The following is a 22090-nucleotide window of genomic DNA, read 5'->3' as shown; positions in this document are numbered from 1 at the left end:
AATGCCCAAGTCAACTTGAGTTGGAAGAGTATCCTTTGACCTGACGCACAATGTAATGACAAAAGCGGAGGCACAGAGGATAGAGCAAAACAAAACACCGGTCACGAATTATAAGTCTAAAATGAGACATTTCGATATAAGAGAAAGAGGCATCTAAGCTTACAATACTCCTACATTGTGCGTCATACATCGTTTCAGAGGATTACTCATTTGGCGACTTGCGCTTTCTGCATGCAGTCTTTCGCCGGAAGCTAGTTATTTGAATTTATAAAGTTTTAAATATAGATTTTCTTACAAAAATGCATCGCTTTGTTTCAGAAGGCCTTTATTAACCCCCTGGAGTCATATGGATTTTTTTTTTTTTTTTTAATGGATGGATGCATTATTTTTTTACTTCACTACGGCCGCCCTTTTTTTCCCCTCCATTATAAATGATGACAAAACGCAATAAATAAATGCTTGTTAGACACTTCTGGAAAGTCATTATACCAAATTATTTTAATGACAGATTTTGGCTCAGCCATTTCAGAACGACCAAACCAACATTTGAGACACTGTGCAATGCAATTGGTCAGCTGGTTAGTCCAGTTATCCAATCACATCCTCTGTTGAGTTATTTTGTTGCACATCAAGGATGTGCCTCATTTGAGTGCATATGTTTTTATGCTCATTTTTAGAATTTATGCACATCTTGGCGTTTCTATCCAGCTTTTTTTATTCGATATCCAAAAATTTGCATAAAAATAGATGGATGGAAACAAGCAATATATTCTTACAGCATTAATTAACCTTTGTGAATGTTAATAAAAATGTTTATAGTTCACAGTGCATTAACTAATGTTAACAGATACAATCTTTAAAATGTATTAGTAAATGCTGAAATTAACATTAGCCAAGACGGTAACATTTTATTTTAAGGTGATGTAGTTACACGTTATTACATGTACTTACTATAGTAATAACAGTAAATTATGCGTAACTACTCTAAACCAAACCCTAACCTAACTGTAACTCTAGAAGTACATGTAGTTAATTAATATTACTCAGTACTTATTTGATTAACTACAATGTAACTACATCTTAAAATAAAGTTTAACCGCTAAAATGAATAAATTCTGTAGAAGTGTTGTTCATTGTTACTAATTAGTTAACTAATGTAATGTTAACAAATGAAGCCTTATTGTAAAGTGTTATCCATGTAATTCCCTGTCCAATTTTCTTTAGTCAAGTGCCACCGGCTTGCCTTCTTTTTTAAGTAAAAAAATTTCGCAGTGCAGATCAGAATCCATAACGTCACATAGGACAACAGAACAGAGAACTGAAGAAACTCCTACAAACACAGGCTGGGCGTCCATGTCACTTCTATTCAGACTAAGCATGTAAGCAGTGTGTACAACCCGCAAAACATCCTGGCCAGTTATTAAGCGTATGTAAACCAATCCGTCACCCCACTCAGCAGAAAGGGTGGCCGCTGACACTGGCGGTGTGTCTGCTTGTGTGTTGGGGTCACAAATAGAGTAATTAATTTCCATGCATCTCATTGCCAGAATTGCTTACTGATCCAGAGAGCAAGATCAGAGATGTCACTGGGTAAATTGAGTCAGAGGCCCTGGCCTTACATCAGGCACTCGCCCAATTTCCAGCACACTCTCTTTGACAATGTAACAAGGGGAGAGGGGAAGGGGTCCGCCACCCTTCTCTTGCTGTGACAGACAGGGGGAATTGGCCCAATAAATTGCACCCTGTAAAAGCGGTGTCTTCTTCATTAAAACACAGTGAATCTCCATTGCTATTCATTAACATGCTGCCGGACTAGACAAGATGTTTAATCTAGCAAGCACGCACCTCGCATCGACCCGGACGGTCCGGGACACTACGGCCGCCCTCCCAAAAAGAGATTCTTATTTATTAACGGGAGGTGACAGGTACTGAATAAGTTGTTGTTGTTCCCATTTCGCCCCACACTGCTCTTCCTCAGAACAAAATTGCAGGGTTTGCTTATGAAGGGCTCTAATTTGGAAGAAGGTGTCTTCCTAAACCAAAGCTGACAGCACTGTGTTGGGTCAGGTTAGCTGTCTGTAAACATTAGCATTTACAGAACTTTAAGAATAAAACAAGCTTTTTTTGTTCGAGCATGAACTAGAAATGTACCTTCACTGTAAAAGTGTGCAACTGTTATAGTAAGAAGCTTTTGACTCAGTCAAATGAAATAACATCCTTGCGTTTCCATAGGAAGCACGTTTTTATAGCACTGACAAAAATGCTTCCATATAGTTAATATTGTTGGTAGAAAAAAAAAAGATTTAGCCATATATAACTATTTTTCAACAGAAGAAAAGTTTGGAACTTATTTTAAATAAATATTTTAATATATTTTTATTATTTATTTGTAATAAAAAAGTAATTATATAATAAAAAGTTAGATATTTTGCAATAATTTTCTTGTCTTGATGCTTCCATATAGTGAAAATGAAGTTTTTTGCAGAAATACAGATTTTTCTTTATAATACAGATTTTTCTTTATGAGATTATTCTTTATAACTATTTGTCAACATATTTACAAAAATAGATATATCTATTTTGTTTACACTTAAACATGATCAATGTATATATTTAAGCAATTATTTATGTCTAATAAAAAGAAATGATATAATAAGTTTAGGTCCATTTTTTGTGCAGAATTTTCATAATTGGCAAGTACTACACAAGCAGATATTTTGTGATAATATTTCTTTTTTGTTTTAAACGTTACCACATTTATACAGTGTTGGCAAAACAATGTTTCTGTACAGTCAATATGAAAATATTATCTATTCTTTATAACTATTTGTTAACAGAAAGAAGTTTAAGAACTTATTTTAAGAAAAAGAGTCTTATACATTTTTAATATCTTAATTATTTGAATATAATATTTGAAAGTAAACAGCAATTATTTATAATAAAAAAAAAATCAAGAAGAATAATTTAAATGTCAAAATTTTCATAAATAGATACAACACAACCAAATATTTTGCACAAAACATATAATAAATAATTAATAGAAAATTAAAAATCCTTTGTTATATATAAGAATTAATCACAAAAATAATAACCCTAATTTATTTATAAGTACAAGTAACTTCTAAGTACATGTGTTTTAATAATAATAATATTTATTTTAATAAGGACAAGTAACTTCTAAGTACATGTGTTTTAATAATAATAATATTTATTTTAATAAGGACAAGTAACTTCTAAGTACATGTGTTTTAATAATAATAATATTTATTTTAATAAGGACAAGTAACTTCTAAGTACATGTGTTTTAATAATAATAATATTTATTTTCATTAATACAAATGCATCATTATAAAATCATTATGTGTGGGCCTCGTTTCCCCCAATCCGACTGCTTCCCAATCATCACAGTGCCATTCCTGAAGAGGACACCATTACTCCTTATTATGACCCTGCTATTATATACAACATGTACATACATGATATTTCTGACACTGATGCGTGATGGATGATTTGTTATCAAGCCATGTCTTATGTCAAATTTACAGTGGAATCAATACAAAACTGTGCAGAGACTTAAACTGGATCATTATCTAAAAGCTCAAAAAATGATATATTTGTTCTCTATTAAAAGGAACAGATAAAATGTATTTCTGTTTTGTTTTTTCAAAGCATACTTCTAATTAAATAGCAGGCACCTCAATTTATCAGTGCTATGAATATACCCAGAGGACATAAAGCTTGTAATGCAGCATGAAACGAACACATTTACAAGCTCTCCTGCTTAACGCAATGACAGCCGCTTCAGCGGTACATACGGCTCAAAAAACAACAGCTGGAAATGTCAAAAGTAGAAAAGACAGACATGATATGAAATGGAAAAAAAGGAAGAAAAGTGGCAACAAGAAAAAAAACAAAAAAACATATCAAGAACCATTTTTGAAACATTAATCCCATTGTGCTGGTCTTGGGCTATAGTCAGAAAAATAGAGTTGATTCCCTGGGCCTGGACTCCATCCATTTTCTGCCTCCAATCAATATTTATGAATCCCCAAGGATTTTGCGGAATAAAGCACATAAACAATCAGCGCAGTAGATGGGCCAGAGTTTGTGCCCGACTGAAGAACACTCAGAAAGCCCTAACCACTGCATTCAGAGCGAGAGGCCTCCATTAGCACCGCCACGTCCACACAGACCAGCGTAAACACAAGGCATTGTGGGAGGAAACAGGTCAATCCACGCAGATTACAGTAATATGAGATGATGGGATGGAGTTTGAAAGCACTCTTACTGTGAGGAAATGTGTGTGTGTATATATATAAAGATGGAAATTCATATTTTTGTAACTGAAGGAGTTAATGATGCAAGAAAGGACCTAAAAAGATCTTTGGGGGATTTGTATTACTTTGGCTTGATTTTATTCGCTCCATAGCACGTTTGTAATGCTCTTTAAAAATAATGGGACACTTAGATTATATTGAAAATACTCAGTATTGAAATGAAATGCTATTTTTGTTGTTTTGGTGCCTCTTGTTGAATTGTAATATTTAAGAACATTCAGTATATTGTCTTTTTCTTGTATTTCACTTCTGGCACAACACTAAAAAAATTTGCCTATTTCAACTTAAAAACTTAAGTTGCTGCCTTAGATTTTTAAGTATAATAAAATTGTCTGTACAAGTCATGTTAATATAAAAAAAAAAATATGTTGGCATGACTTTTTTTTTTTACAGCGAAGTTTAATTGGATTGGATTTATAATATAAAAAATATTAAATTAAAATGAAACTACAATTACATGTATTAACATATTAAAATGATAAAATAATAATATAAAAGTAAAATATTTTAGAAAAAAGAACATCTGCACAATTTTACCTCATTACATTCATTCATACATTCATATACATTCACGACATTACAAATAATGAAATAACATAGTATTAGTATTAGTAAATATTTGTGTTAAAATGTAATATATGTACATATAACACTACAATGAATTACATTTTACGCCTTCATCCAACCATCAGAACATCTCCAATGTGACAGATCCCCCACAATTAATTGATTAATTAACAATTAATTGTGTTGTTATCTCCAAAAATGATATTTGTCTCGTTGTGGCTCCTTTTTGTTTTAGAGTGCACCTATCAGTTGTGCAGGTGCAAACATGGCATGTAATTAACATGTCATAATCAAAATGACTAAGTTTGACACATTGTAATCACTGCATGGAGATTAGCCTGTAGCCAGGGGCCATCCATGCGGCCTGTTTTAATATCATTTGCATAATGAAAGCCCAGCGCCAGTAATAGCTTTGCTTTCTCTTATTATCATAATTTCACCCTGGGCAGAGAAGACTGCCACCATGTCTCCTCATTACCTTGGACAAACTAAGAGACAAAGTCACGCTCAACTCGTTCAAACTCACGGCGCTGCGCTGCTGTCCTCCGATGTGAGCCGCTTTCATAGTGCACCATCACATAGAACAATGGTGACGCCCTTAACAAGTCACCTTGATAAATTGGGCGAGGGTGAGTGACATTTAAAAATGTCATTTTATACATGTAGAAGAATTTGGAATTTTGACATAAAAAAGGTTACATACAGTATATAGTCATATCATATCTACCTGTATGTGTACAGTCTCACAAAAAAGGTGCAAAAGCTGTCACTGGGACAATACCCTTTCAAAAGGTTTTAATATATACACTTTTGGTATCAATGCTAGTCATTAAATGTCATGTCATTTTTTTTCCTCACAGTATTATTATTTTGCTAATAGATCAACAAGAGAGACCCCAGACACTATAAAATGTCACTTTGTTATTACAAAATATCAGTAATACTTTACAATAAGGTCCCATTGGTTAACGTTAATGCATTTGTTAGATTATTTTTTTAAATCTTTGTTGATGTTAGTTAATAAAAATACAACTGTAGCTCATGTTAGTTCACAGTGAATTAAATAATATTAACAGTTACAACTTTTGATTGTATTAATGTATTAGTAAATATTGAATTAACACTAACTAAAATTAGTAAATGTTTTTCATTGTTAGTTCATGTAAACTAATTAAACCTTAAGTGATACCAAAATATCAAACCAGAAAGAGCATTTTTTCCCCCCACATTTTTGTCAAGTAAAAATATGCACACAAGGATGTTTGTTAGGCTTTAAATTAGAAAGCAATATATTGTTCAAAATTAAAAATGAAAACTATTGGGACACTTTCTGGGTGTCAAATGTTATTGTGGATCATGTTCATACACTGAAAAAAATGGTGTAGAATTTACTCAACAGTTTTTACTTAGAAATTGCTAGTAAATTTCACAAAAATAAAATACAAAAAAAAAAAATGGCAAGTATCGCACTGAATTAAATGTGAAATTTTAGTAAGATTGAAATAGTATTTTCTTGTAAAACATGCTCTAATAATCTTTGTTGATTTTACAACTTTGCATTTTTAAAACATTTTTACATTGTATTTAATGTGAACCACTGTAACACCTGTGTGAACTTGAAGGGAACTGAATTCACTGATGCTAAAAAATAAATAAAGAAAGAAAGAATTTCAGTGAGACAAGTTGGTTAAAAATCATTTTAAAAAATATATTTAAAGAGAAAAGGTCCAGAATCATTTGTTAGCAGATGCCACTTGGGTTGATATTTTGTTATTAATGCAAACAATAATGTCATGGATCCAGATCTGCCAAGTTTTACCTTCAATCCACATGCTTTCAGAAATTCTTCTCTATCCACATCTGACGAAGATCGAGGTGAGAGCTTTATGCGTTACTGGAAAATAAATGAACAGTGATAACTGCATAGGATCAATCATCAGCTGTACACCAGCTGTTATATTGTTGCTCAAACATGAATCTTTGTTTCATGTTTTATGAGAAAAAAAAATAAGACAAAGGAAAACTGAAAGACAAAAACAAAAAAACAAAAACAAAAAAAAAAAATGGGGGAAAAACTGAAAAAAAAAAAAAAAAGTTCTAAACACATTAGCCTAAAGATCTACCACAATCATATATCCATAAATATCAAGGGTCACACTTTAGTTTGGGGAACATATATTCACTATAAACTTTTGTTTCAATTAACTCCTAATGAACTGCTTATTAATAGATGGTAATGTATTGTTAAGTTTAGGTATTAGGGTTAAGAGATGTAGAATGTCATGCAGAATAAGGCATAAGTACTAATAAACAGCCAATATCATAATAAGCAATTTTAATAATGAGAATTGGACCCTAAACTAATGTTACCACATCAAGACATTTCAGTAACCCTTTAAAATAAGGTTTCACTTGTTAATATTAGTCAAGTTCATTACTGAAAATGAACTAGCAATAACATTTCTACAGCATCTATTAATCTGAAATTAATAATGTTAATTTCAGCATTCACTAATACATGTTTCAGATCAAAAGTTGTATCTGTTTACACTAGTTAAAGGGGTACTTCACTGGAAAAATGGGCTTTCAATAAAACTTGGCCTATGTTTCTGCCATGGAATAAAAAATAAAAATGGTAATTGCGACTTTTTATCTCACAATTCTGACTTTTTTTCTCGCAATTGCGAATTTACATCTCCAGTTCCTACTTTTTTTCTCAGAATTGCGAGATATAAAAAAAATTGCAATTCAAGTCAGTCTTTTTTCCTCAGAATTTGACTTTATAACTCGCAAATGTGAGAAAAAAGTCAGAATTGTGAGATATAAACTTGAAATTCTTAGATAAAGTCAGAATCACAAGATATAAACTCGCAATTGCAAGAAAATGTTGTAATTATCTTTAAAAAAATGTTATTTGGTGGCAGAAATAAGCTATTCAGCCTATTCAGTAGAAAGATTTGTTTTTTAAAATCTCTTCTACTTAGAGAAAACAGAGAAAAAAGGCTTTTGCCTTACCTTTTGCCAAATATGTTGGAAAACTTCAACACCCATGATGCACTGGTGCCGTCCAAGGCCACACCCACCAGTCTGATATGGATACCAGAGTCAAATAGTGCCTTGCTTTAATAGAAAATACTTCTTAGCAAACTTTTAGTCATAACGGTGTTGTCTTATGTTCCCTGGTGCAAGAATTCAAAGAGTAAAAGTTTAGTGGGAGTGAGTTACTTTAGGTTTCCAATGAAGAATCTATCGCATTGTAGGCAGTGGCTAAAGGCGGCAAAAATAAATTGAGAGAAAGCCATGATGGAAAATCTGAACATGAATTTCTCTGTCCAGGAGAACAAGTAAACATTGTTCATTGTTGTGGGTTGAAAATCAGCCACAGATGCATTGTGAACTGACATGAACATAAAAATGTGTATGAACTAACATCAACGACAGTTAATAAATACTGTAACAAATGTAGCCTATTGCTCATTGTTAGTTCATGTTAGTTAATTCAGTAACTAATGTTACTTTACTGTAAAGTGCTACAGAAATTTCTTACAAAAATACTCCAAATCCTATTTAAATAATTGAAACAATAAGCAAGACACTTAAAAAGAAGAAATGAAGGTGAAAGCTTGATAAGACATTACATCTTTTAGTCCCTGTCCCCGGTGTCTTATGTGAAGCGAAATGCAAAGTAACCTGCTGGGACCCGATGAGATGGGCTGAGTGTGGCCTTCCTATGGGATCAGACAGACACACCCCATCATACTGTAAAGTCAAATTTATGGACAGGAAGACACTGATCCTCAATCAGTGCAAAAACCTCGCTGATAAGCCAAATACACATAGAGCAAGTTGTTTGAATTTTAAAGATGTTCGTATATTAATATTCAATCAAAAATTATTAAATACACTGCAAAAATGTCAGCTTTGTTTGCCATAAATTCAGTGTAAATACACTGACAATGTTTCAAGCGGGAGACGTTGCATATTTTATGATTATCTTATTTTAATGATCTAGAATTATAAATATCTTTTTGTATCATAACATATATAAAAAATGTAACCACCATAATAATATAGCCAGGTGGTAAAATAAAAGACCACATGAACAATAGCTAATGAACCTGCATAGACAAAGAATAGTCTACGTTCAGTTCAATACACAATGTTAAAATAATGCAATAAACAATAAAAACAATGATATTTATATTTTAATATTACATTATAATAGTTCATAACAGCAATAGTCCATAAATGTTCATAACTGGTTTCAACAATAAGAAAAAAACATTTTAAATAAAAAAGATCATCCAATGTGTGACACAGGACATATTTTTATTGTAAATTATAAGGTGACTCATACATTAAATAAACAAAAACATAATTTTAACAATATTTTAATATTTTAAAGCATGTCACATCTTTTTATTAATTACATTCAAAAGTACTGATTTTGTTATTTAACAGTAAATGTACACTATTAATGCAATACAATTATATATTTATATGTATATATTAAGGTTTCTAGCTTCTTTACATTGTTTTTTCCATTTAAATTACTAAATCTTCTTACAGAAAAAACTCAGACTTTTGATAAAAAAAAAAAAACCCTTTTAACTAATTTGCCACTTGAAAATTGACCCTGCTAAATAAGGTAATATGGGATTTTTTTATATATCAGTCCCAAAATTGTGACACAAAGAGCAAAAATCATACAGCATCTTGAAATTTCAATTTAAAATCAAAGGCAGAGACCAAGTGTGTGTGGAGGAAAACGTGCAAAGAAAGACTGAGCGAACATAAAAGGATGAAAGATGAAAAAGAAGAGAGGTGATTGTTAAAACCAATGCAATGTTAAATAGACTGTATTCATGAAGTCTAATCTAACACCTGAGGCTGTTGGGAGTCTAGTGGGCAATATCTGATTTAACAACAGAAGAAAGAAAGACAGCCTTACAATATGTTTAGAATCAGAATACACTCGTTCATTGAAATCAACTCTAAAAGATGATGCTAATCATTGCAGCAGACATCATTTCAGAAAAAAAATATATTTACCAACTCGTATATTAATTTCTCCACTGTATAAGGATCACCAGAAATCAAATTAATGTGGCATTTTGTCTGTGGATTTCATTGATTCCCAACTAAAATGAACTATCAGCAAACATCACTCTATAAAAGCAGGATCGTGTTTTGCGCCATCGAGACGCAAAGGAGTTCCTCGGACTGATGTAATTCATCGTAGTCGTACTGGTCCCACATCTATGAAGTCATAAAACCCTGATCCAGGCAATAGAGTGGAGGGCCGGGCAGAGTGGGATAGGGTGGGCACCCAAAGCCAACAGTATTGACAAAGGCATGCATTTGCTAAAATGATGATGAATATTTCATGTGGACAAGGGTTTCAGAGCTCCTTGAGCGGATGTAAATAAGTCAAGAGCATATGATATTTACCCCAGGATGAAACATTGATGAGAGCTCTGGCTATTTAAGAGGGCTAAACATGACATGGTGTTTACACTAGGGTCAGACAGTAGGGTCAGCCAAAGGCGTATGCTTCCAGCTTTAAAGAGGCGGATAACGTTACAGGGCAAAAAGGCACACAATGCCCCAGAAGTAGTGACAGCCATCAGGCTAATATTCCTCTTTAGATGCTTGTAAGACTGTTCATGTGTCACAGTGTGTTATAGAGTGTTGTGTGTTTCTTGCCCTTTCAGTATTTAAAAGGACAGTTCACACAAAAATAAAAATGTTGTCATCATTTACTCAGCCTCATGTTGTTCCAAACCTGTGTGTTCTGTGGTACACTAAGGAAAATATTAATACAATGTTTCTTCAAACTGTTTTTTTATCCAGTTTTGATCCACAAAAAAAAAAAAAGTATATATTATATTATATTATATTATATTATATATATATATATATATATATATATATATATATATTCAATAACACTTTACAATAAGGTTTCATTAGTTAACATGAATTAAGAATGAACAATACTTCTACAGCATTTATTAATCTTAATGTTAAATTTCTATGTTTACTCATAGATTATTAAAATCAAAAGTTGTATTTGTTAACATTAGTTAATGCACTGTGACCTAACATGAACAATGAACGACTTTATTTTTTTACTTTATTATATTTTAAGGATGTCTTTAGTACCTTTCTGGACCTCAAAAGCCGAAATTTCGTTGCTCAGAAACCCTCGGATTTCATTAAAAATATATTTTAATTTGTGTTCTGAAGACAAACAAAGGTCTTACGGGTTTGGGATGACATGAGGGTGAGTACTTAATGACATTGCACCTTTTGAGGTCCAGAAAGGTACTAAAGACCCCGTTAAAATTGTCGACGTGACCACAGTGGTTCAAACGTAATGTTATGAAGCGGCGAGAATACTTTTGTGCAAAAAAAAAAACAACAACAAAAATAACGACTTTATTCAACAAATTCGTCAAATTTAATTTTTGGGTTAACTAAGCCCTGACAGTTCAAAGTCTGTCAAAAATTAATCACCCTCATGTCGTTCCGATTCTGTCTAACTTTCTTTCTTTTGTGGAACACTAATGAAGGCCTTACGGGTTTGGGACGACATGAGGGTGAATACTTAATGACAGAAATTTCAAGCACAAGCGCAACTAGATTTTTACATTTTCATAAGAAAAGTCAAGTGGTTGCCAAAGTGTTGTTATGTGGTTGCTAAGGTTTTCTGAGTGGTTGTTTATTGTGTTATTATGCAGTTGCTAAGGTGCTCTTGGTGATTCCTTACTGGGCCAAGTCAAAAGATTGTCTGGTCCCTAGATATGACTTGCAGCTCTCCTTCTGGCTCATATAATTATGCTTATGCAGTCATAATTAGAGCTTTATGTTTTCCATAATATTCACAAAGCTCATTCATTAATGGCAGTTTAATCACTGGCTCTTCCCTCTCAGACACTAATGCAGTGCTATCGGTAGATTCAATGTTACATGAGAAGTTCAGTTCATTCCATTCTCAGTCAACAGACTAACGCAGTGGTTCTCAACCCTGATCCCGGAGCCCCCAACACTACACATTTTGAACATTGTCTGACACATTCATTTCAAGTCTTTGAGTCTCTACTGATGAATTGATGACCTGGATGAGGTGTGTTTAAGAAGACACACAACATGTGCAATGTTGCATTCTTGTAGTCATACACTTTTACCGTGTCAAGATACTCGTCGATGCATAATGTTCTTGTAGTTGCATAACATTATTGTTACAGGGAACTACTCTTGCCATGTCATGACGCTTTTGCTACATCTTGAACTTCAACATCTTGAAATTCAAGGTTTTGGCTAAGTGGGTTACTCATAGCCGGACTATGTCGGGTCTATAGTTAACCGAGACAGTGAAATGATGGCTATTGCTTGCTGGGTTGTGTTATGGTGTGATATTCTTGTCGTGGCATAGCGTTTTTGCCATTGCGAAAAGCTCTTGCTGTGGGGCCATGCACTCTTTCCATGAGGCAATGTTCCTGTAATGGTTAAATGCTCTTAATCTGGCATAAATGCTTGCCATAGCAAAACGTTGTTGCCGTGGCCTAGCGTATTTGCCCTTGCGGAATGCTCTTGCTGTGCACCCTTTCATTGGTAAAACTCTCGTCAATGGATAACGAACTTGTAGTTGCTTTATATTCTTGTCATAGGGAAACACTCTTAGCATGGCATGATGTTCCTGCCGTGGCAAAACGTTCTTGCCGTGTCATGATGCTCTCGCCATGGCTTGACCTTACCCTGATAGCCCCCTTGTGATATGGTGTGAAATTCTTGTCATGGCATACCATTTTTGCCATTGAGAAAAGCTCTTGCTGCTCTTTCCTTGGCAAGACAGTGGATGCATGACTTCTTGTAGTTGCATGACATTCTTGTCTCAGGGAAATGCTCTCAACATGACGATGTTTGTGCCTTGGCAAAATGTTATTAGTGTGTCATGAAGCTTTTGCCATGGCTTGACCTTCTTGTCGTGGCATAGCGCAGGGGTAGCCAACCTTGCTCCTGGAGGGCTACCATCTTGAAGAGTTTAACTTCAACCTTAATCAAACACACAATAACTAATCGAGGTGTTCAGGATTACTAGAAAATAACCAATAGGTGTGTTGGAGCATGAGATCTGCAGAAAGGTAGCCCTCCAGCTTGGCTACCCTTGGCATAGCATTTTTGCCATTGTGAAAAACTTGTCAATGCATGACGTCCTTGTAGTTGCACAACATTCTTGTCATGGCTCATCGCCAAAAGTTCTTACTCTGGCATAACGCTCTTGCTGTAGCAAACCCATTTGTGGTAAAAAGTACTTTAAAAATTACAGAATAAAATTACAGGAGTGCATCTCTTACAGAAAGTGGGGTTTTGCCAGATGCACTTCAACTGTTAGGCTACATCTGTCCTATTGTTTAACTGCAATCCCTCAGCTGATGTTTATTCAGGATACTTAAGTCAGAGAGAGCTTTTTAATGTAAGGTGAATGGAGAAGCGTAAATACTTTGGCAGTGGTCAGAACTGCTGCATTATGTATTTTGCGGGAACTAAACAGAGGCGCTGCGGTCAGGCCACAGAATAGCCCAAGCACTTCACTCTGATCTGACGCATTACGTATTCACCACAGCGAGACTGCCTGTTTGTGTGCATTAGGTCTTCAGTAGCCACAGTTATATGATATCAGATGAAGTGGGTGCCGTAGAGTGTATGGCATGTGTGTGCCATAAAGATGAAGCCACAGAATTCTGTCTTGACTTACTTCATTACCGCTCCACTCCAACAACAGCAAGAAGTCAAACTAAAGTCAAACAAAAAAACAGAAGAAAGGACTCATGCGTAAAAAAAACCCCTCAAAAACGATAGAGTGGCAACGTCAGATTTGATCAACAGATGACTGATCATATTGAGTGCCGCCCATCCTTCACAAGCCCATTGTTTGATGACAGAACGGTAAGCTGCCCCTGTGCATCCATTTCCCACAAGCCCCTTTCAATCCCCCTCCCCGCCCTCCTCCTCTCCTCCCCCGGGGCAGGAGCATCAATAACGCACACACCCGGCCGTTCGAGGGTAGAGAACAGGGCCGCCGTGAACCCCCGAGGCCTCTACCACGCGCCCCCAACATTACAGCCCGGCCATCCGTCATCACCCCAACCCCGCCTGGGGTCAACGCCACCCTCTGACCAGCCAGAGGATGGGACCGTCCAGGGGTCTGGCTACTGGTTCATATCACTCATACATCATATATCATGAGATATGTGAGATTTGTTGTACTCAGTATGTCCGTATGATGCATGTCGGATATGGTGCAAATGACAGAACAGCTGAGCTATAGCAAAATAAAATGTTCAAAAATGTGTCAGGATGACAGAGTCAGGTAGGATGTTGAAAAAAATATACTGAGTATAAGCATGAACATTACTGAAATCATTTTTTTCAATTCAGAAATTACAAAAAAATTATACAAATGTTTGTCTTTTTTAAATAATCTTTTTTAGAACACACCACGCAATAATTGTCCCTACATTTATTTATTTATTTGTATTATTTTGTTTTATCTTTTAGTTCGAAAGTCACCACTTCCTGACATAAATTGCTGAAATAATGTTTTGAAGTTTTGCTTTTAAATTTTAATTTTCCTTATGTCACGTGGGTGGTTGCATAAACGCACATGAGGATGAAGGCAAAACGGCAATATTTAATAAATCCACAAGATAATCCACAAGAAAAGAGTACCATACAACACATCCATAAACTGACAACACCAGACAACTTAGCTCAAACAGAACTGAACATATATACACGTGAGTAAATTAATGAGTGAACAGCTGAACATAATGAGTGTCCATGACAACAAATGATTAACTTGAAATGTGGCGAAAAACAAAAAGCTCAAATATTTTTATTAATTATTATTATTTTTGTTCAGGCTCTGATCTACGGAGCCCCCAACATGACATGCAGGAAAAAAATAGTAGGCTAAATCGGCGCACGCTTTACTAAGTCATTCCTTTGATTTATAAATTGTGCGCAAGCTTCACTAAGTCATTCCTTTTTTTATAAAACATGCACACGATTTAGCAAATCAAGGGAACAAAATAGTCAATCCTGCACATGATTTGGTAAGCTTTTTTTTTTACTTTTTTCCCCTCCGTACGGATCTGTCCATGGCCTGTGTGTGAGTTTAAGGTGTGACTACTTGTTTGTCTAAACCATGGTTGAGGGAGAAGTGTTTGTGAAACTGTATTTGTAATGCGTAATTGCTTAGTGTAAGTATCTTACAACAGCTTCAACACAGATTGCATAAAACGAAATTTGATTTACTAGCAAACACATCAAAAGGCACATGAAAGGAAGCTAAATGCAAAGCAAGGTTAATGCCCCCTCATTCCATAGTTCATTACGATCTGGGTGTCAATGTCAGGCTTGATGAGCTCGCTGAGTGCTGCATGTACTGCTAATTGAACGTAATGACCTTTGGTTGCTTGCCAAAGGCTGCCAAATCCTGGTGGAAAAAACAGGTCTCCCCCACTTCATTTCAAAGGAAGGACATTACAGTTGCCCAGGACACAATCTGGGATCGAGCCACTCTAGTTTAGACCTGATACTAAAAGGTACTGCCATGTAAATCCTGCAGTTTCAGTAACATGGTGATATGTAGAAGTTGAAATCTTCCTCTACAAGAAAGTTAAGGGTAATCGATACATTTCTAGTTGGTTTGTCCCAAAATTACAAGTCCACTGCCACTTTTAATCAAGATCAATATCACAGATGATCAGCTTTACAAAATGAGACAGCTAACTTATTTTGCACACACAATTGTTTATTTGCGCCCCGAAGAAGCGAAACGGCATTTTATCCGAGGCTTACCACATGCAAACAATATAGAGTGTATTGTGTCAAGAATGTTTGCAATTAACAAGAACATGTTGTCTTAAATGAAAGTGTTTTAGGCTTTAATGAACTTGAACAAAAGCCCTTGATAGTGATTCTATTAGCATGCATTACTGCTGTCTTTTCTAAGAAAATTAACTTAGCCTCAATCGGTACGTATATTGTCAAGTGTATCTTCTTTATTATGAATAAAAGACAGAGAATGAAATTGATTAGCAGAACACAGAGGAGTACACTCAAGACAAAAGCTGAAGGGCCAGCGCTGTCGCCCAGCACGCGGTTGTTGTTCAAAATGGATAATAAGCTATCCATACAAAAGGGCCATTTCCGAAGACAGCAAGGGCGGGAGGAGGTAAAGCACGCGTCCGGCTGACAGCAGCCCTGCTCCGAGTGTAATGGGAGGCTCCTTCAACACCTGAGACCGTCGCACATTTTCAAGGCCTCCATTCCTGCCACCAAACCTCTCGCCACACTCGCTTTTCTTTCATCTCTCACAAAGCCACCCCTTTTCCTCCTTTTTCACTATTTGGTGAGGGGACATCTCTACAACCGACAGAGAGAGGAGGACACAGAATTAAACAAACAAACACAAAGCTCCGTGAAGCAATGCTTAATAGAGTCGCACATGGCTCCCTCCCTTTTCATCTTCTCAATAGCTGTTCAGGAAGGATCAACACTTGAGAGCAAGTCCTCTCCCGCTTCCTCTCTCAGGGGCCTTGTATCAGTCGCCACTTCACAAGGGAACTTTCTTTCTTTTTCGGACACACTTTTTAATTAGATTGTCCACCGCGCAATCATTTCCACCAGCCCTAGTGAGGTTAGGAGCCTGAGCTTTGCTCTGCATGGAGGTTCTACATAAAAATATGTGATATGAATAACACTATGAACAACTGGCAATTCAAAGGGGTGGCCAGTAATGAAAATTCTGTCATCATTTACTCACTGATCCAAACCTGTATGACTTTCTTCAGTGGGACACAAAATTTCTCATTTGTAAGTCACTTTGCTTTTCTGCTAAATTAATAAATTGAATAAATATTTTTTAATATAGTCTAAAACATTGGAATGGTGGTGTTGATTTCATATGGTTTTGAAAAAAAAAAAAAAACGTACAAATGACACCAAAAAAGCCATGTGGTGTAACCAACCGAGTAATAACACATTTTCCTCGCACTTTGAATACATGTAAGGACTATTATTTACAAAAAAGTTTTTAAATATATATTTCAATGTAAAATGTATTAATGCATAAATATCAAGTTTTTACAGAATTAAACTGAACTTACCTTGTCATAAAAAGTCAAATTATCTGATATTTTAGAAGATTTATAAACCTTGACACACTTTCATGAGGGTCTGCAGAGGTCCTCTCTATGATATAAATTACAGTTGTTTTTTTCTGAATGTTTATGCACAATGGTTTAAAGTTGTTTTTATATTAATAAGCAGTGAAGCATTTTTGTAAAAAAAAAAAAAAAAAAAAAAAATTCTATGAAGTTATGAAATAATAATAACAATTTATGATAGATTTTGCCAAACTACCTAATAATTATTATTTTTTTTTTTTTTCAAGAATTTTATTCTTTTAAGGCTTTTTTCTTTGTAAGATGTCAGGGTAGTTGTATCACATAACTTTGAAAAATTATCAAAATTTGAAAAAAAATATATATATACATGTAATAAAGTCATGTATTCACATTATGAAATGCATTTTTTAAGTTTTTTTTATTTTTTTCATAAATTAGACGCATTGATCGCTGAATTTCAATGTTCTTCACACAAAGCTATCTTAAGGCTTCAGAAGACTGTGATTACTGCAGAAAACTTCTCAGATGTCTATGTTACTCATTGACTAAACAGCACTTTGACAAAACTGACCTTGAAATATCCAAAGGAAATCAATTTGAAATCAATGCCAGAGCAAAAACAGGCCTAAAGATTCAGTCAAGCTGACTTTTCGCCTGAGTCATGGATGGATTTTGGAGGGAGGAGGTGCTTCTGTATATTTAAGGATTAGCAACTCCCCCTTCCCTTAACTGAGCTCCTTAGTTATTAATTTTACTGTTAAATACCCAAAGAAAAGCACTTTTAAGCAGCTCTCATTAATACGCCTCTCCTCCATATAGCCCAGCTAGGTGAGAACCGTCACTGTGGCTAATTATTACCTTCATATGCAAATGCCGTTAGTCATGCTTAAAGTGTACTTTTTCTTATTTAATTAATTAAAACAATCATCTATGAACTTTAAATTAGTCTAGTGTAAAATAATCTCTTTTTATCGTTTAATAATTAGCAGGCAGTAAAGCGGCTGTATTAATTGCATTTAGACTTCCGCCCCAGGAGACGCACGGAGAGGAACGGATCTCTGCTTCCTGAAATAGCGAATTCCCATGAACTGAGGAGCTAGGAAGGAAAAGAGAGTGAGAGAGAGGAAGAGAGAGAGAAAAAAAAAAGAGTAAAAGAGAGAATAAACTCTTTTCTGCGTTCTTTCTTTAAATTACCCCTGGGAATCAGAGACAACCCTTAATTAGCCTAGCGCCATGGTAAAATTGATTGAAATGCAGCACATCAATTATTAAGCGTAACAGTTTTTTATAACTCTCCCCTGCCTCTCTTTGGGTGGGAGTGGGGTATGGCAAATCGCTTGGGTGTTACCTCTGAAAAAAGACTGCAAATGAAAGGACGTTTGTTCAGATCTTCACAACCGCTCAGTATCTCTTGCATGCAATGCCATGCATCAAAGCCAAGTATCATTGATACTCCTCATGGCTCTTGTCTCCTTTGTTCTGATGCAATGTTTACATACTGTAGTAGGTTAGGAAACTATGACGCATACTTTTTAACACAGCCATTCATGCACTTAGTGCTTTGAAAGAACTAAGGGGTTCAGCAAGGCTATGTATTGGGTCCTTTTCAAAACTGCTTCTTTTTAGGACTTGCGAAGTGAACATCACAACAGAGCATAATTTTATTCATCTATATCAGCTTTGAAAAAGATTAGTATAGCAAAATCATCCTCGTCCAGGACTTCAGTTGTTCATATGCAGCTTGACCCTTGAGGTCAAACAGTCACTGTCAGTTAAATGACCTCCCTCCTATCTGGAGTGACAAGGTCATAGCATTCGCAATCTCTTTGTATCATTTACCCAAACTGCTATTGTTAACATTGCCTTCATAACATAGTTAACATTTGTTCCCTTTCAAAGCCACCTAAACAGCAAGTACTCGGGTAATAAGTAGCTGGCACTTTAAATTATTTCTGTGATTACCAAAACAGAGCTGTTAGTTAAAGACATCTCATTGGCAAAATAAAAGTGTTCATTACTGAAACAGTATTAATCGGTTAAAACAGCAATAATCTGTATAATTGCTTTAATTACCCTGCCAATAAGAGCAACACAAATTCACAGCTCGTACCTTGGCTGTTAGCCCACATGGATCATTTTCTTTAGAACTGCTGCCAGCTGCTGGTAACAATGTGCATTACAGCATTCAGAGGTACATTGATTCTTCCGAGTAGGTGATTTCCCATAATCAAGTTAAAGTGATGCAAAAAGTTTGTCGTTTAAGGTTTAGCTCCATGTTCCGACAATCATCCGCCACTAAATATGATCTCACAAACTGAATAAAGAATTGCCTGTTGGATAATCATTGAGATTTCTTTCCAGGAATTTCACATGATTTTGCCATTCAATGTCAAATCATATCTTCTTTTAAGTAAAGATGGTTGAGTAACTCATAACAGAATTGTCATTTCTGGGCAAATTATCCCTTTAACCACTCCACCACCCCTGGCTTCTGAGGTCTCTTTGGGGTCACTGGCCAGGAGACTACCTGACCACCCTGATGTCCTGTATATCCTGGTCATTGTCAGTGCTTACCATGGGTGGAAAAACTCATTTGAGCCTAATTAATTCTTTGCAGGGCTCTTGTGCTCCAGTTACCGCTGCAGACCTTTGCCAAAGTATCAGGAAAAAGACTTCAGAAGACATCCAACACTTCACACTGGACAAGTCAGAGGGCAGTGCACAAAAGGATCTGTAGAGCCCATTGTAAAGGAATCAGGGTCAAGTATAGGTTAGGATGATGTTTTAATTAGTTGGCCATAACTTATACATGATTGCTCTTTCCCTATGGCCAAAATTCAACAATAGGGCTACTCTTGAGTGATCCAAGCAGAATAAAACAAGACGGTGGAGTCACTGGAGTCAAGGTCATTAAGGTATTGTATGTAAAGAAATCTCACAGTTAACCAATCATGTGAATGAAAAGGGCTTCAAGTGGCAAACTCAGAATGGAAAACAGTATCATACTTACATTATGGATAGTCTGACCCCAAGTACTTACCAGGTTAAGTGAAAAACTGCCTTCCTGTAGCACTAGCACCACCAAGGTTTGATTCACAGGGAAAGCATGACATGATAAAACAGGGGCGTCCAATCCTGCTCCTGGAGGGCCACTGTCCTGCAACGTTTAATGCCAACCCCAATTAAACACGCCTGAACCAGCTAATAAAGCTCTTTCTAGGCATACGACTTCCAGGCAGCGTTGAGCCCAGTTGGAGCTAAACTCTGCAGGACATTGGCCCTCCAGGATCAAGTTTGGACACACCCGTGATAAATGTATACCTCGAGTCTGCCAAATTCGTGAATGTAAAATACTGTACAAGTACCACAGTCATAACGAGAACAAGTTGACATCCTCTGATTGTACGCCCATTCAAATCAAACAAGTTGAGAACTCAATAGGCCTATTTAGAATGCATTTCCAGTAAGTCAGTTTGTAAGTAAATATATGTTTTTGGGAAATGTTTTTCTGGTGCACATTAATGAGCCATCAGGGTTTACGCAGTGAAATACTGCCAAACCAGATGTAACTTCAAGACTAAATGCTACATAAATTATGAACTATTACAGTGTAACTTGGAGAAACCACTTAGTGCCTATCCCAACCACAGAGAGGGGTTTTAACAGGAGAGGAATGATTAACGAATGCTGTGATACGTCTAGGTGCTTTTAGCAACCGATTGGCTCTATGTGGTCTTGCCTAACATCAGGGCCCCTATGGACCTAACCAACAGTGAGGTTTTGATTCAGTAAAGTGGCCTAACACTTCTTGATAGTGAAACAAATAATAGAATGATACAAATACATTTGTTGTATATATATATATATTAGACAGACAGACAGACAGATAATAGATAGACAGATAGATAGACGGCTGACAGACAAACAGATGCCTTTATAGGACATCTGTGGTGATGATGACAATTGATCAAGCTTCAACCTAGATCAAACTTACCTGCCTATAACTTTCCAGCAAGACCTCGAAGACCTTGATTAGTTTGTTCAGGCGTGTTTGATTGTGATTAAGGCAAAACTCTACAGGAAAGTGGCCCTCGAGGGCCAGAGTTGAGAACCCCTGCACTAGAATATCCATCAGCCATTAGATGGGCAGCTGAACTGATCAAAACAGAAACGGCTGTACCTTACTGAAAGTCTTGCGCTCCCTGGTGGTCACAGTAAATAAGCACAGCAGTATTGTTTTTTAATCAACACCATTCTCATGTCTACGTCTGAAAACGCATACTCGAGTAGGTACTTATTTTGAATAAAAAGTATGTTCTATATAGTATGAATGTAATTCGGATGTACTACATTCGCCATGTTGTCATTATCACATGACCTAGCACCATCAGCTGCGTTGCTTTACTGCCATACACAAATCCTCATGGGATAGTAAACTGTCCATTGTATGCCTACTTCAGAATCTTGCCGGAAGCATTAGGTCATCTGGGTACTTTTTTTCTCTACTCTTTTAAGAGTACTGCGAATTCAGAATTTTTATTATTTTTTTTTTTTTTGGCCTACTATAAAAGCAGGGAAGTATGAGATTCAGATGCAGCCAATGTGTAAGTTTTTGATATAACCACGTTTCTTTAACTACTGGCACTTTTATGATCCAGGAGTCAATGCTAATCTAACAGCTATCCCCACTTATGGAGTTAATTTTACATATTTCATTATTTTTAATAAAACTGCTATACTTGGATTCATCCACCTTGTCCTGTCTGTGCCAATTATTACAGAAGACTAGAACTCGGAGGCTCCAGTGGTGAAAAGAGCCCAACTCAATGGGTCAGTGGTGTTTATAGTGCTGAATTATGCTTGATCATGTTCCGTAATTATTGTTAGTAAATGATAAACAGTCTGACATTAAAAGGAACTTTATTCTAAGACTTGTTTAATTTGATTCTACATTAGATTGTTTTTTTCCATGATATTAGCAGTTTA

Source organism: Chanodichthys erythropterus, chromosome 10 (genome assembly GCF_024489055.1).
Source record: "Chanodichthys erythropterus isolate Z2021 chromosome 10, ASM2448905v1, whole genome shotgun sequence".
NCBI lineage: Eukaryota > Metazoa > Chordata > Actinopteri > Cypriniformes > Xenocyprididae > Chanodichthys > Chanodichthys erythropterus.
The sequence above is the reverse complement of the archived record's forward strand: the minus strand, read 5'-3'. Positions refer to the sequence as shown.